The sequence below is a fragment of the Mandrillus leucophaeus genome, unplaced genomic scaffold (genome assembly GCF_000951045.1).
Source record: "Mandrillus leucophaeus isolate KB7577 unplaced genomic scaffold, Mleu.le_1.0 Scaffold855, whole genome shotgun sequence".
NCBI lineage: Eukaryota > Metazoa > Chordata > Mammalia > Primates > Cercopithecidae > Mandrillus > Mandrillus leucophaeus.
The window spans coordinates 713,251-729,103 of NW_012109308.1; the positions used below are offsets into that span (position 1 = coordinate 713,251).

The window sequence follows — 15,853 nt, forward strand, 5'->3', positions numbered from 1 at the left end:
CTTTCCTATTCCAGAAGAATTACTCAAACATGCTTACCTACTATATTCCTTTTATCTAGTGGTGATGTTGGCTGGCTCTTGAGAATAATAAACATCAGCTGCCAATACTGTTCTATAGCTTGTCTCCTCTTACTTTCATTTGGAAAGATTCTCATTCTTACCAAGTAAAATCTTAGGCAGTTAATTTTGTATTATGTTTAAAAAGCTTTATTATGGAAAACTTTCAAATATACTCAAAATTAAAAAGATCAGTATGATGAACCTACATATACCATCATACAGCTTCAATAAGTATCAACTCATGACCAATCTTCTTTCATTTATATCTTCCCCAACTCCCTCAATTGTTTTGAAATAAATTTCAGACATCTTATATTTTCATCTGTAAATATTTCAATTCATCTCTCTAAAATATAAAGCTCTTATGTATAAAGCTCTTATTGTTATCATTAATAGGAAAATTTAAAAATTTATAGAGAAGTATACATACTACTGAAATGAACCTCCATCTACTCAATATCTGACTTCAACAATAATCATTTTATGGGCAATTTTATTTTATCTATATTCAGTTCTTCTCTTTCATAGATTATTTTGAAACAAATTCTAGACATTTCAGTTTGTAAATATCCTTATGTCTCCTTAGAAGATAAAGACTCTGAAAATTAAATAATTCATTTGCAAAATAATAAAATTGGACCCCAACCTCACACCATATACCAAAAAAGTAACTCAATATGGATTAACGACACAAAAATAAGAACCAATACTATTAAATGGAAGAAAACATATGGGTAAATCTCCATTACCTTGGCTTTGGCAATGACTTATAGATATGACATCAAAAGTATGAACAAAAAACAAAAAAATAAATAAATTGAGAAATTAAAAATGTTTGTGCATCAAAGATCTTCAAGAAAGTGAAAAGACAACTTACAGAATGGGAGATAATATTTGCAAATCCTATATCTAATGAGTCTTGCATATAGAATATGTAAAGAACTCTGGCAACTCAATAATAAAAAGACAAACAATCCAGTTTTAAGAATGGGCAAAGGACTTGAAAGATCATTTATGCAAACAAGACACAAAAATGGCCAAAAAACACATGAAAAGATGCTCAACATTATTAGTCATCAGGGAAATGCAAATCAAAACCACACTGAGGTATCACCTCACACACGCAAGATGGTTACAATAAGAAAAATGGAAATCTTTGTACACTGCGGATGGGAATGGAAAATAGAACACCACCTGAGGAAAGCAGTTTGGTGGTTTCTTAGAAGGTTAAATGTAGAATTACCAAGCAATTCTACATCCAGGTATATATCCAAAACAATGGAAAACAGGTATTCAAGTACATACACACACATATTCATATTCATAACAGCATTATTCACGATAGCTAAAAGATTGGAGCAACTCATATGTCCATCAACAAATGAATGGATAAACTAATTGTGGCACACACATACAATGGAATGTTCAGTCATGAAGAAAAGTGAAGTACTGATACATGCTACAACATAGATAAATCTCATAAACATGTTAAATGAAAGAAACCAGACACAAAGGTCGTATGTTGTATAATCCACACAAATGAAATATTCAAAATAGGTAAATCCTAGAGACAGAATGCAGATTGGTGCTTGCCAGGGGAAGTAGGGAGGGGACTAGGGATAAATCGTTTAAGGGGTATGGGGTTTTCTTTTTAAAAAAGAAAACTCAATAGCTTTTGGGGTACAAGCGTTTTCTTTGTTACATGGATTAATTATATAGTGGTAAATTCTGAGATTTTAGTGCACCTGTTATCCAAGTAGTGTACATTGCACCTTAAGGTTTCCGTTTAAGGTGATGAAAATGTTTTAAAACTAGATAGATGTGGTGGTTGCATGTCATTTTGAATGTACTAAATGCCACAGAATTGTTTATTTTTAAATGGTTAATTTTATGTTTTGTGAATTTCACCTGAATTAAAATTTAAAAAGTCAATACCATTTTCACTCTAAAAAATTAAGAGTAGTTTCTTTAATATTAAATATCCAGTCAGTATTCAAATTTCCCTGTCTTTTTTCTTAAAAAAAAAAAAACAAAAAACAAAAAACAAAAACCAGATTGCTTCAACTGGTATCCAAATAAGATACATAAATTCTGAATGTTTGATATATTTTTTTATCTCTTTTAATCTATAAATTTCTTCCTTTCTTTTTCTCTTCCAATTTTTTTAATTGAAGAAACTGAGTCAAATGTCTTGTACTAGACAAATGTCTTGTAGTTTTTTTTTTTTTCTTTTGAGACAGGGTCTCTCTCTCCTGCCCAAGCTGGAGTGTAGTGGCTCAATCATGGTTCATTGCAGCCTCAAATTCCTGGGCTCAAGCAATCCTCGCAGCTCAGCCTCCTGAGTAACTGGGTCTACAGGTGTGTGCACCATGCCTGGCCATAGATTCTTAATTTTTCTCCCTGTATCTGTGTGGTGGTGTTCGACATAATCCTTTGTTTCTTGCATTTTCTGTAATTTGACAATTAGATCTAGAAGCTTGACAAGAGTCTATGTTTTGTTCTTTTGAAGAGAAAGCCTACTTCATAGGCACCAACTGTCTCTCTATGGTGACATGAACAGACATAGATGATCATTGACTAGATCCATTAATTCATTAGCTGTGTACAAAATGGTGATATTCTACTATTCCCTCTGCATTTGTTAGCTGGAACCCTCTCATACAAAGCAACATCTCCTATTTAACTGTTTGATTATGCAGAGGAGCAGTTTATACGGAAGGAGTAGAATAAATACTTGATTTTCCCCGTATCATTTATACTCATAGATTTGAGCATAGTTATTATTTTTCAATTCTTTGCGGTTATTATCTCTATTAAGGCTCACATTTCCTATTTTTGGTCGGTAGGAGTCTCTCCAGGCTGTCTTCTGAGTCCTTTTGTCACAGCCCTGGTGGCCTTGATGGCTCCTTTGCTGTCTGGTGTGACAAGATGGCACATTTCCTGCCCTAGACCTGGAATTCGCCGTTTTTCCCAGGCAGGCTTGGTTTGTTTTAATGACATTTAGAGGCTGCAATCTGAAAGGGCCTGTTTTCAAAAGAGAACCTTACTATCATTATCATATGTAAAAATTAAACAATCGTTCCTTAATATGTGAATCCCATTTAAAATAAATTCCTTCAGTGTGATATTTTCAAAGCACTTCCATGTAACTTAGTTTTCACACTCTAGTCTCGTAATCTAATCTTTAGAATCTATCATGTGAGGCAATAATACTAAAAATATGTGCCACTTGCCATGCGAGGGGCTTTACATAGTTAATTCACAGAATACTTACAATACACCAGAATGGGAGGAATATTACCCCTACCTTGTCTGTTCTATAGACAGGGAAACTGAGGCCTGGAAACATGAAATCATTTGCTTATGAATAGAAGCTTGTGCAGAATGATGTAACTTACCTAATTCTAGGCCACTTGCTTTTTATTCTGCAATACAAGAGGGATGGCACATATGTGGGAGGCAACCAAGATATACACATAAGTTTTGAAATCTTTAAAGCATCATGTAAATGCATGGTACTTGTTGCTGTTACTTTTGAGTGCTGCTACCATATTCTGCATTTGAACAACTTCTCATAAAATCAAGTTGCTTTGGCGCAAATGTAACCAGTCTACCTTTTTAAAAAGTATTACTGTTGTTGGAAAAATACAATTTCATCTTCTACCTCAGAGAAAAGCCTGGGTTTATTTTTGTCTTTTTTTATAGAGGACTTGAAAGTCAAGGAATCTTAGCGGAATCAATTTTTGAGATTTGTCACAGAGGGTTGCAAACTGTTTATCAAATTCTCATTGATTTCTTCCCCACAGGAATTGCCGATGACACAGGCAGAATAAAAAGGATTTTCTTTCTGCCTCCTTCTTGCCCTTCTGAACAGATACTTTTGAAACAAAAATACAGAAATAAATACACACATCGATGATCCCCAAGGCTCTGAAGTGACAATCTATAATTTTTCTCTGTTGTTTGAGTTGGCCTCACAGTTCTATTATTTACTTTATTTCACAAACACGTAACATAGTTTTCTCTTCTATTTATTTTGCAAATGCTAACTCAATTCTCTTATAAAACCTCTGAGGTAGATACGCTTATTAGTCCCATTTTACAGGTGATGAAACTGAGGTAAATAGAGGTAAAGTAATTTGCCAAGGTGGTACAACTAGTCAGCTGTGGTTCTGGGGTCTGAAATCTGTGTGCCTGACCACTATGCCACATTCCCTCTGCATTCCTGGGCCTCTCCCACTGGGACATTGATGCCCACAGTACCGGATGTAACTGAGACCTGCAAAAAGTTAATTTCAAGACCCAAGAATGACCTTGCCTCACTCAGTGTTTCCTACCAGATTTAGCAAAATACACCTATTATATTCTGAATGCCAGGGAACAAGGAATTTGAAATGATCTGCTTTATTTTTTCCCTTATCAGGTTTGATCTTGACAAAGGAAACAAAAATCTTATTTGTAGACATAGATTCTGTTTGAGGACCCGCAGATGCTGTGGTACATGCAACATCTGGCTGAAGAGCCAATTATACTTTGTGTGTTTAGCCAGGTTTCTATGGCAGCAGCCCTCTGAACATCTATGCTCGATTATTTTGCTTTTTAAAATATGGCTTTAATAATTACAACAACATAGCAAATCCTAATCATTATGGTAAACATTTATCCAGTGTTGACCAGGGCCAGCGACGGTGCTAAGAGCTCCATGTGTCTATTGTTGTTTGATCCTCAAAATAACACTATGGAGGCAGCTTAGGAAATAAATAAAGCTTAGCTGTATTTTACAGATGTGGAAACTGAAGCATAAAGAGGCTAGGTCACTTGCTTAAAGTCACAGAGAGTTGCAGTTCTTGGGTTTGAAACTAGGTCTGTTTGGCTGGGATCTGAATTAATTTTCTAAACTGCCTCTCACGTTACAGACTCATGAGCTCAGATCAAAACTCTCATTCGTTAGGCTTTCACGTGAAAATTCAGTTTAATTTCAGCATATGTGTTGCAGAAGCCAGCACAGACATTCAGCTTAAGATTATTCCTTGGTGCTCTTTCCTTCATTCACTCATGAAAAAAGTGGGGAAATAAGATATAGACCCTGCTTTGTGGACTACAAAGAGCTTATAAGGGAGAGCGATGTGCCATTATAAGAAGATCAAGAAAAACCCAGACAAAGCTAACACCTCGGTGACTGGAAAACCCATTGACTTTCTAACTTAGCTTAGGATTCAGTGAAGGCTTCCTGGAGGAAGTGGCTTAAAATTCAGGGAAAGCATCCTAGACAAAGTGGCATCTCGGTTGGGACAAAAAGGGACACACTAGAGTTTATCAGGAAAAACTGGAGTTAGGACAAGAGGCACTCTGGGAATAGGGAAAATTACTTACCCCAAAAGTGAGATAATATGAGACACTTTTAGAGAAATATAAGAAATGCAGTACAATCTGAATTGGGTATGGGGTGGGAGCAGCCGGAGCTGAAGCTAAAGAGTTAAAGACTAGCTCATTCTGGAGCTTTATATGCTGTGGGAGAGTTTATACAACACCGGATTTCTGGTGGGGTGGGGGAAGCCTTCCAAAGATCATTCTACGATTTTTGGAATTATCAGGAGCTGTATGCCACAGAAGTCAGCCTTTTCCAACCCACTTAGGAGGCGCTGTGGTCTGATGGTGGGACAGACCATTTGTTAAGGAGGTCACCCTGAGAAAGTCAGAATGCTTGATGATGTTAGTGACAGCACTTGCTCTGTTGAAAATGACTTCTAAATTTCCTGTGGTTGCTCAAAAGCCAGCTGATGCCCCAAGGCGGAGAACCATCAATGATGCCTTTCTAAAGACGCTTCCCCAGAAAATAAGGTTACTGCCCTTGCACATGAGAACAGTGCGTGGGACATTGAATAAAGATTAGGAAATTGGGTGGGCATCTTGGGAAAAATGCAAACTGCAATAGCCATTTCTATCTGGTTGATTTTTCTGCTGCAAAGACAAACTGTTTACTTGTTTGAAATATTGTACTTTCATAGAATTGAAGACTTTGGGCTTTGGACTCAGACAAGTCCCAGTTCCAACCTGGGCTTAGTTATCTATTTACTGAGGAACTTGGGGCCAATGACAACCCTCTCTGTGTCCAGGGTTAGAGGGTCTAAAATGGTGACACACCTACCCCTTAGGGTGTTTGGGCCCATCAGGTGAGACAGTGTGCATGAAGTACTTACCACGGTGCCTGGCACTTGACACTCAGTCAATGATGGTGAGCCTGAGAACTTTGATCACTCTTCAGGCAGTCACTATACCTGACATTCATATCGTGAAAAGAGCAATCAGGAAACCTGAATTTCCATTTCCTACTACTGTTGTAAGCACATCACAAATACCATTTTGTGTTAAGATTTTTTATTTTTCGCTTAACATTTAAGCATAAGAGCATTCTATTATTCTATTTAGCCTGCCATAACAATGTATCACAGGCTAGGTGGCTTAAACAACAGAAATGTATTTCCTCACAGTTCTGGAGGCTGGGAAGACCAACATCAACTCAATTTCTTATGAGGCAGGCCATGTGAAAGCTCTTCCTGGCTTTCAGATGGCCAGCTGCCTGCTGTGTCCTCACGTGGTGGGGAGAGAGAGTACAAGCTGTCCAGTGTCTCTTCTTACAAGGTCATGGATCTTATGGAATCAGGGATCCACTCCGTGGACTCATGTAAGCTGAATTACTTCCTTACTCCAGATACAGACACAGCGAGGATCAGGACTTCCACATATGAATTTTGAGGGGAAAATAACTCAGTTCATAGCAAGTATATTTACTGTAGTTGTTATTTTAACACCCCATCAACTGTCCATGCCATAGTTTACTTTTGTCCTATTTTTGGACATTTAGGCTATTTTCCAGATTTTTAAAGAACGTAAAGAATACTAGCATGCACATTTTCATGTATTTAATTGTTTGCTTTTTTCGGATGAATTACTTAGGCTAATTCTAGGAAATATTACCATTATGCCGAACATTGTGAACATTTTTCCTAAGACATATCACCCGTTGCCATCCCAGAAGCTCTTATTTATTCACCTGCCATGAGCACTGAAGGAATGCACCTCCACAATGCTATGGGTTATCATTACCTTTGATTTTTGTTAGTTCATCTACACAAAATTATTACTTTATTACTTTATTTATTTATTTATTTAATTTTTGAGATGGAGTCTCGCTCTGTTACCCAGGCTGGAGTACAGTGGCATGCAATCTCCACCTCCCAGGTTCAACTGATTCTCCTGCCTCAGACTCCCGAATAGCTGGGATTACAGGCGGCTGCCATCATGCCTGGCTAATTTTTGTATTTTTAGTAGAGATGGGGTTTCACCATGTTGGCCAGGCTGGTCTCGAACTGCCCTCAGGTGATCTGCCCACTTTGGCCTCCCAAAGTGCTGAAATTACAGGCATGAGCCACCACGCCCAGCCATTACTCATTTTATTCCATTTCCTCCATAATGAGTACAATCAAAAATTTCAGTCTGATTCTTAACATGTAAAATCATCTTTATCAATATTAGATGTTATTCTTATTTATAATTTTTGCTTCTATAGAGGTATACAGTTATTTCTCATCTATGCTTATTTCTTTTTCTAGAACTGCCAAGATTAACCCAAAGACAAATACAGTGTGATAAAGAGTTTAGTAACCATTGGAGCAACATTTGCTATTCATTTTTAAGGCTGTATGTTCATATTTCAGAGACATGATACCTAGTCAGAGGAGACCAAAAAAAAAAAAAAAAAAAAAAGATGTGAACTACTACCCATTAGAAGGATGTGTGGACCAGCCCTACATGACTTGAGAGGTGAAGGTTGTTCACAATAGTCTGCTATCTCGTTTTCTCTGTTTCCCCCTTCCTCCTCTCCACAGCTCTATTAATGACACATTTTAGTACCCAGTGACTTTCTGTGCTATGCCATGGCCACTGAGCAGCTTTCTTAGGGATACCTTGCACTTGGCGTCACTTCATGCCACAAATACTCTTCTCTCTTCATTAAGCAGATTTGCTCAGCAATAGGGTCTCAGTCAGCAATTAATAAAAACACTTCAAGCTCCATCTCCTCAAGATCTGCATGACAAATAACTCTAATGGCGTATGCATTTAAAAACTGGACAGGTGGCCAGGTGCTGTGGCTCACGCTTGTAATCCCAGCACTTTGGAAGACCAAGGCAGGTGGATCACGAAGTCAGGAGATCAAGACCATCCTGGCTAACACGGTGAAACCCCGTCTTTACTAAAATTACAAAAAAATTAGCCGGGTGTGGTGGCACGTGTCTGTAATCCCAGCTACTCAGGAGGCTGAGGCAGGAGAATCACTTGAGCCTGGGAAGTGGAGGTTGCAGTGAGCCAAGATCACACCACTGCACTCAAAAAACAAACAAACAAACAAACAAACAAACAAACAAACAAACAAAAACTGGACAGGTACATGTGAAAGATTGAATGAGTGATGGTGAAATTTCATACAGAAGGGAAGAATTAGGACACGGAATTGAACCAACCTTGAAGTAGGACTCAGGAACTACCTAGAAGCTCATACAACAGCTGGCAATTCTCTCTCTCTTTCTCCTTCTCTTTTAAACATTTTTATTTGCAAATAATTTCAAACTTACAAAAAAGTAAGCATACCCATTAGATTAATCTATTGTTAATGTTAACATTTTACCCCATCTGTTCTTTCTCTCTTGGCACACACAGATGTGCATACACACAATTTCTTTTTCTGAGACACATGAAGAAGTTGCATACACCATAGTCTTTCATCCCTGAATGCTATGAGCTTCCTAGAGAGAAAGATATTCTCTCACATAATCACAGTAGGGTTATCAACAGCCTAAATGCAAAACTGATATAACTCCTTTTATCTGACCTACGATTTACATTCCAATTTTGTCAGTTGACTGCAAAATATCCTTTATAGCATTTTCCCCTTTAGTACAGTTTCCAGTCTATGATCAGGCTTTGCATTTGGTAGTCATGTCTCATTAATCTCCTTTAACATGGAACATTTCCATTGTTCCCTCTCTTGACATCAGCCTCTCTGAAAAAAGAGGGCATCAGACATATTTGGGTTTCAATCCTGGCTTTATCACCTCGGAGCTGGAAAACCTCAGGCAAGGTACTTTACCTCCCTGGACCTCAGTCTTCCCATCTGCTAGATGGGTATAGTAATATAATGAAATGTGGTGAGAAGTCAGTGAAATCATGCACGATCCGAAGGAACCGAGCAAGGTGCCTGGAACCTAGTAAGTAATCACCACATTCGATTCATGTAATAAATTGGTTCTGGTTCTGTCACTTATTTGCTGTATAACCTTGTGAAAGTTGCTTTGCCTCTCAGAGACCTAATGTCCTAGGTTGTAAAAGTGGGACTTTTAATACCTTCTTCCTGGGATTGAAGGAGATAAACCAGATAAGGCATCTAGCTCAACGTTGGTGCATGGAAGTGTGCAGTCAGTGCTAGTTCCCCTTCCTCTTGCAAATGCTGACTAGTTTCTTAGCAATAAGGCCTCCATTTCCCTTATCAGTGTCCCTTTCATACAAAATTCTCAAAAGAGAAATACACACTTTGTGAACATTAACTCCAGCGGCAAAACCCTTATAGGAGGTGCTATCCTGTGAGAAGCTCTGAACATCCAAAGATCCCTTTAAAGGGGAAACCAGAAACTTCACCCTCCCCATGGATGTTTTTACCAAGTGTATTTTGGAATAATCTTTTCTCTGTTGGTCAAACAAACTGCCCTTGTAGGTGTGGTGGGTGTGGTAGAGGTCTGGGGAGTGGGGTGCTGGTGCTCCCAGGGTGGCCATGATTCATTGTTGATTGAAATTAGACTCTGGGCATCCATGTGACCTTTGTGTCATCATGGAAACTCTGATGAGAGTGACTGCCCAAAACAGAGCTCTCCAGGGCTCAGCACCCTCCCTCCTGGAATGTGTCTCAAGGTCTTTCCAGGGCCAGTCACGCCTCAGCTCAGTGTCGCCTGTTCAAGGAAGCCTTCCCTGGGCTCTGCATCTAATGTTAACCTCCTTGTTTTAATGTCTGCTTAGCACTCTCTGGTCTGGCCTATCTGTTTATCTGATTCTTTTCTGTTTGCTCCATTATCTGTAAGCCCCAGATGTCAGGGAAGACGCCCGTGTCACTCTCCACTGAATGCCCAGCCTAGGTCATCAATTTCATTGGGCACCAATATCTGTTGCTTCAATAAATGAGTACTCTTCTCCCTGTGTGCTCTGTGATAATGAAGCCCAGTGAAGGCCTTGAGCCCCATCATGACTTGAAGGGTGGATGGTGAGAGCTCAAGAGTGTGTCTGTGGAGGATGCATTAGGACTGAATTAGGGGGGTGGTGACATTTGATCTCTGAAAGCAAGAAAACAGCTTCCACTCTAGGATATGGTTTGCTGTTTTCCTTCTTTGATTGCAGCTGGTTGTCATGATCCCTCCAGTCCATCTTGGGTGCAGAAGCCCTGGGGATTGCCAAAGGCTCCTTTCTGAACCATCTTTTCAAACACGTGGGACAGTCCCTGTCCAAGGGAGCTGCAAGGACAAAATAGAAATTTGTGGATGCAAAATGAGATTACTGATGTGGTTGCTGAAACTTATAAAACTCACTCAGTGATAGGGTGTGTGGTGGTCTGTAAAGGGGATAACCCTGACACCTTCAAGCTCTCCTTTATACCCCACAGCAGGTGGAGTCAGGACTTAGGTTCGAATCCAGTCAAGCTATATACATCTATGTGACTTGGGCAGACACTTTTCCTCTTTTAAGTATCAGTTTCCTCATCTGTAAAGCAGGAGTGATAAAACCTACCAAGCCTGTGAGATGTCCCCATGACAGAGCACCCAGCACGGGCCACATAAGGGCTTCCCCGATGTAAGCTTAAGCAGGACAGGCTCGGGCTCAGGACCGAGGCCTCTGGAGCTACTCTCCTACAGGCTGGGTAATCATAGACAATGTATTTCACCTCTCTGAAGCCTCTTTTTTCTCACCTGTAAACTGGCCATGTTAATACCTAGGGTATATTTCCTGGGGCTATTGGGAGAACCAGTTAGAATATATTTTTCACATAAAATGTCATTCAGGTAATTATGGCTGTTTTAAGCCTTATAAACTTAGATCTTGCCCTCATAGACAGAAATGAAACAATTGCTGGGACTGGATCAGATATCATAGCCAAACCCCTACACAAAACAACAGACTTATCATTCAAACCAATCAGTGAAAATAATTGGTCTCGTAAGTTGTCAATATCCTGTGCAACAAAAGCGGTGGTGGAACAACCTTGAGCATTTAGGGGGAGTTGTAGGGATACCTCCTAGAGAAAAGATGGAGTTGTTGCCTCCCATGTGCTCTGCTACATCTTCTCTTTAAGTTTTCCCTTTGCCCAAAGCAGCATGGACCATCCGTTTAATCAACCTCCACCACAACTCTGTTTAGTTCCTCAGGAAGCCAAGTCAGCAACTGCTCAAAGGCCTCATGCTAAGATGTGCTGATGGCGTATGGCCTGCCTCAGAGGGCCTCTCCCTTCAAATAAGTCTAGAGTGTCTGGTTTGTTTGTGAACAGAGCTAGGTAGGTGCCGAGTGGCTCAGAGAGGAGGCTGGAAGTGACCTTCCATGACTCAGTTCCACAGGTTTGTTTGCAAGAACACAGACACACGAGTGACCACTGACAATATGTGTTCCAACATTATATACGGGGTGTATTTTGCTCAGAAACATGCCCTGTTAGTTGTTGAAACCTTTTTTGCATGCCCTGAAACAAATGACACTATGGTGTATTTTCTTTTGGGGGGCAGTAAATAAAAGTCTTTTATGTTGACAATGATAATATTATATTCTACAATCTATTTGCATTTCTCTATCCTGTGGATTTTATTGCTTAGTATAAATCCCTAGGTTGAGGTGCATTAAGCTTCACTCAGAGAGAAACAATGCATTTTATCATAGGGCCAGACAGCTACATGCACAAGATGCTACCTGCAGAGAGTGGTTTCTGCCCAGATGTGCAGGAGAGATGCACAGAGAGGAAGAAATGCACACATGTGTGCAGGTTTTCGCATGTGCACAAGAAGCCTGGAAGGATTTTCTTTGGATCTACAGTCAAAATGGATTTCCAAGAGGAAGCGGTCTGAACACACACTTCTTCCCTGTGCTACATTCGGTCCCATCTCTGCCAGCCAGGTTTTCAGGAAAGTGATCAGCACTGGCTTCAGCTCTGGCTAGAGCTCTTTGGCCAATGTGATGGGCAGAAAACTGGAATGAGGACAGAAAAGCACCTCAGAGGTTTGGAGAGTCGAGTCTCTCACCACCTTGCTGTAGGTTTTCCGAATACTTCTGAGTGTAGGAGCATTTTTTCTCAACAGGCAAGTCAGGAGCTGCTAAGATAAACCGTGTCAGTAAGCTCGAGCCAGGGTTAGTATTTACCATTAATCGGCCACCAAGTGCTTGCTATGTGCCATGCATTGTGCTAAGCACTATCTCATTTAATATTTACAGCAGTCTTATGAGGTAGATGCTAGTGTTATCTCCATTTTACAGATGGGGAAACTGAGGCACAGAGTTCCACAACTGGTAACTTGCAGAATAGGAATTCAGCCACTGGAGAGTCTGGCTGTAGTTTTTTTGTGGCAGGAGAAAATATGCTGTCTGAATTTGCCTTGGGAAACCATGATGGTGGTTACAAAACCACTTCTACGGCTTGCCTTGACCTAGCAGGAATGAAGACATAAAGAAAGAATGAGCGCATCGTGGCTATGATGGATGATGATGTCTGTTGTGTTGTTTGGTGTCAGTTTCTGTAACTCCTTTCTATTTCAATCAAGGCTATTATCTTTCCCTCTCTTTTAGTGAAGTTTCCTAGATGTAGAAAATGGGAGTGTATTGGGTATCTCAGGGTTTTCAGCTGAACTGAAGGGTCTGATGGTAACTTTACCCACAAATCCCTGAGAGAAAAGTAGGGAGTCTCTGCTTCAGCTCTGCTCAGAAGACCTCCCCACACATGGCAGTTTCTGTGTCACTAGACTGGTTAGATTAACCAAATAGGTCTTCTAAATACCCAACTTTTAATAGAAAACTTCTGTGGCTTGGGTTATTAAAGTCATAACATGCTTATTTAATCGCATTTTAAGTCCATCTATCTTTTTTGAGTCTAAGGAAGACTCACTCGGTCAGAAGGAGTAGAGGGAAGAGGATTAATACATGATTTTCTCTTTTTCCCCTTTTTCTTTTAACTTAGCCTGAGACTTATTTGAATGCCTGTTTCATATTGAGCTTTTAAGTATAACATTTGTGAGTTAAATTGCCCCTTTTATTTTCAAGGTAATTGAATTCCATTTTTCACTTTCCATTTCCCTCTAGAAAAATCAAAACGTTTTCAGAGCTTGGCTTCTTAGTGGGTGATTTTCTAAGGTGGGAACTTCAGAATCATAAAACATTCTAGGGCGGCAAAGGCATTCAGGAACCGGATGGCCAGTCCCCTCCTCCACAGATAAACAGCCTCCACCAGCCAGTCTTGGAGAACATATTGATTTCACTGTGTTTTTATTTGAAACACCAAAGGAATGCCCATGTCTTGTCCTTGGGCTAGGACTGTGGGTTAGGGGAGCTGGATTTCTGTCCAGAATCTTGTCTTCTATAGGGCAGCTGAGGGGCATTATTACTCAGAGGTCCCCGGAACCCTGTGCTAAATTGGTTTGGATCAGTGTCCCTGAAAGTGTTGGACAAAGGAGAGTCGATTTTAACTGGCACCTGGACACGACTTTAAATAACACGGTATCACAGAGTGACACAATGACTGTCTTTCCAACTCCTTTTCGGTCTTTCCGATTGTATCAGGGACAAAGTCTCAGTCTGGTGCTGTTGTGTGGAACTACCTTCTCATCTCTGTTTTTTAAAGACAGACAGATCAAGCCTTACTCTTAGGGCTTTAGAAGGTAATAGTTTCCGATTTGGATTTCATCACATTGTTTTATTTCTTTTTTAACATTTTTATGACAACTTTTGCTTTATAGCAGTTTTAAGGGTAGGATAAAATTTTCATTTGAAAACAAGTTGGTTTGAGATTTTTTTCACTTTTACATAAAAGACCCACCTTCACAGCATATGAGCCTCTAAAGTTGGGGAAGCAGTGGCTTAGGTGGTCAGGCAGGAAATTCAAGGAGGTTGGTTCCTGCCAAAGTCAGAGATGATTGCCACTTACCGGAAGGCTGTGTTGGAACAGAGTGGGCACAGGCATTGGGAGCAGAGCTGATTTCCAATCCTCCCGCTGCCCTCACTGACCGTGTGTGTCCTGACCTTCTTGAGCTTTGGTTTTCTCACCTGCGGAACGGGTTTCATGAGCAGTTGGAAGAGAGCAAATGAGCTTCATTTTCTACAACAGGGTGGGTGGTGTGATTGATATTCATCCCAAAGCTGCAGGCTCCCCACTTCTGTTTTTTTTATTGCCAGGGCTCCAAGTTTGCTTCTGGATGGAAGGGAAGATGGACTAGAGCTGATACCCACTGCACCCTGGTGAAGAAATGCACCCTGAGGCCAGAAAATAGTATAAACCCATCTGGCTGCAACATCCCAGCAGCTTGAAGAGCAAAGTCACGTGTGAGTTTTGTGCACGGGCAGCCTTTCCTCTTCTCAGGCTGCAAATCTTTGGCAATCGGAGGCAGGCTCTGAATTAAGCTTAATTAAAATTCACTCTTAATTAGGGCCATTACTTAAAATCAATTCTACATAATAAAGCTGGGTAATCATAATTAAGCCCCAGAAATGGGATTAGGAAGCACAGAATGCAAAAGCCAAACATGGGTGAGCCTGGTGCTGGCAGGGGCAGTGGCAGAGACTTCTCGAATTAACAGAATTTTTAAATAGCCAAGGCCCCATGAGTGCTCTGATGAGAACCTCGGTGGCAGGCAGCACAGTGAGCTAATCAGAAAAAGGATTTGAGATGAATAGGCCCCGAGAGGCAAAGCTCCATGGTGTGGTGTTACGGGCAAGAGGAAGGAGCGGCATAAAACGGAGGGGATCAGATGAGTCTCCTCTCCAGGCCCCGTTTCCCCAGCTGTGAAATCAGGGTGGAGGGCAGCTGTTTCCCAAGCAAGGATGTCTCTAATGACTGTCTGCAAACTCAGGACCCCTGATGTGGGGCTCTCTTGAGGGAATTTCATGGCAGCAAAGTCAGGATCGATGCCATCTGCTTGTAGCTTGAGAGGGGTCCTGTGGAGATGAGTTTTGTAATTGTTGGCATCACTGCAGTTACGGTTGTCTATTTTTTAACTAATGAAGTGGGGGTGTGAAGTAATATTTGACAGTCTCTTACTTCCACACTCATAAGCACATAACAATTAGGAGCTTGGTTTTGGAATGAGCCAATCAATTTTGAATTTTGGATGTGCCAATTATTGGCCAAGTGGTCTAGGGCAACATTTACTTCACTTTTCAGTTTATTCCACTGTTGTATGAGAATTATAATAATAGTAGATACCTTGAAGGTTATTCTGAGAATCACGCATATGTGTATAGCACAGTGCCTGGCAAATAACAACTAATTTTATATTGTTTCAATGTCTTTACAGTGTTAATTATATTTACATTTTGAATTTACTGTGCATCAAGCACTGTTCTGTTTTATATGTATGAGCTAATTTTATTTTCACAATCACTCTGAATAAGCATTATTATTTTCTCTGATTTCTAGATAAGGAATCTGAGGCTCAGAGAGGTTAAGTAGCTTGCTGAAGGGCACACAGAAAGTAACTAGCAAATAATAAGAGCCACATAAATA

The 15,853-nt window shown here is 40.2% G+C and overlaps 1 long non-coding RNA gene across 1 annotated transcript in view; it reads left to right on the forward strand.

Moving 5' to 3' along the window:
* Nucleotides 1-11,995: 11,995 nt before the first annotated feature.
* LOC105530927 overlaps nt 11,996-15,853 on the forward strand; it is a 14,070-nt gene continuing 10,212 nt past the window's right edge. Inside the window, exons 1-3 of the long non-coding RNA XR_001004715.1 lie at nt 11,996-12,395; nt 13,316-13,398; nt 14,527-14,673. This is a non-coding gene — a long non-coding RNA (uncharacterized LOC105530927). The remainder of the gene's footprint in view (nt 12,396-13,315; nt 13,399-14,526; nt 14,674-15,853) is intronic.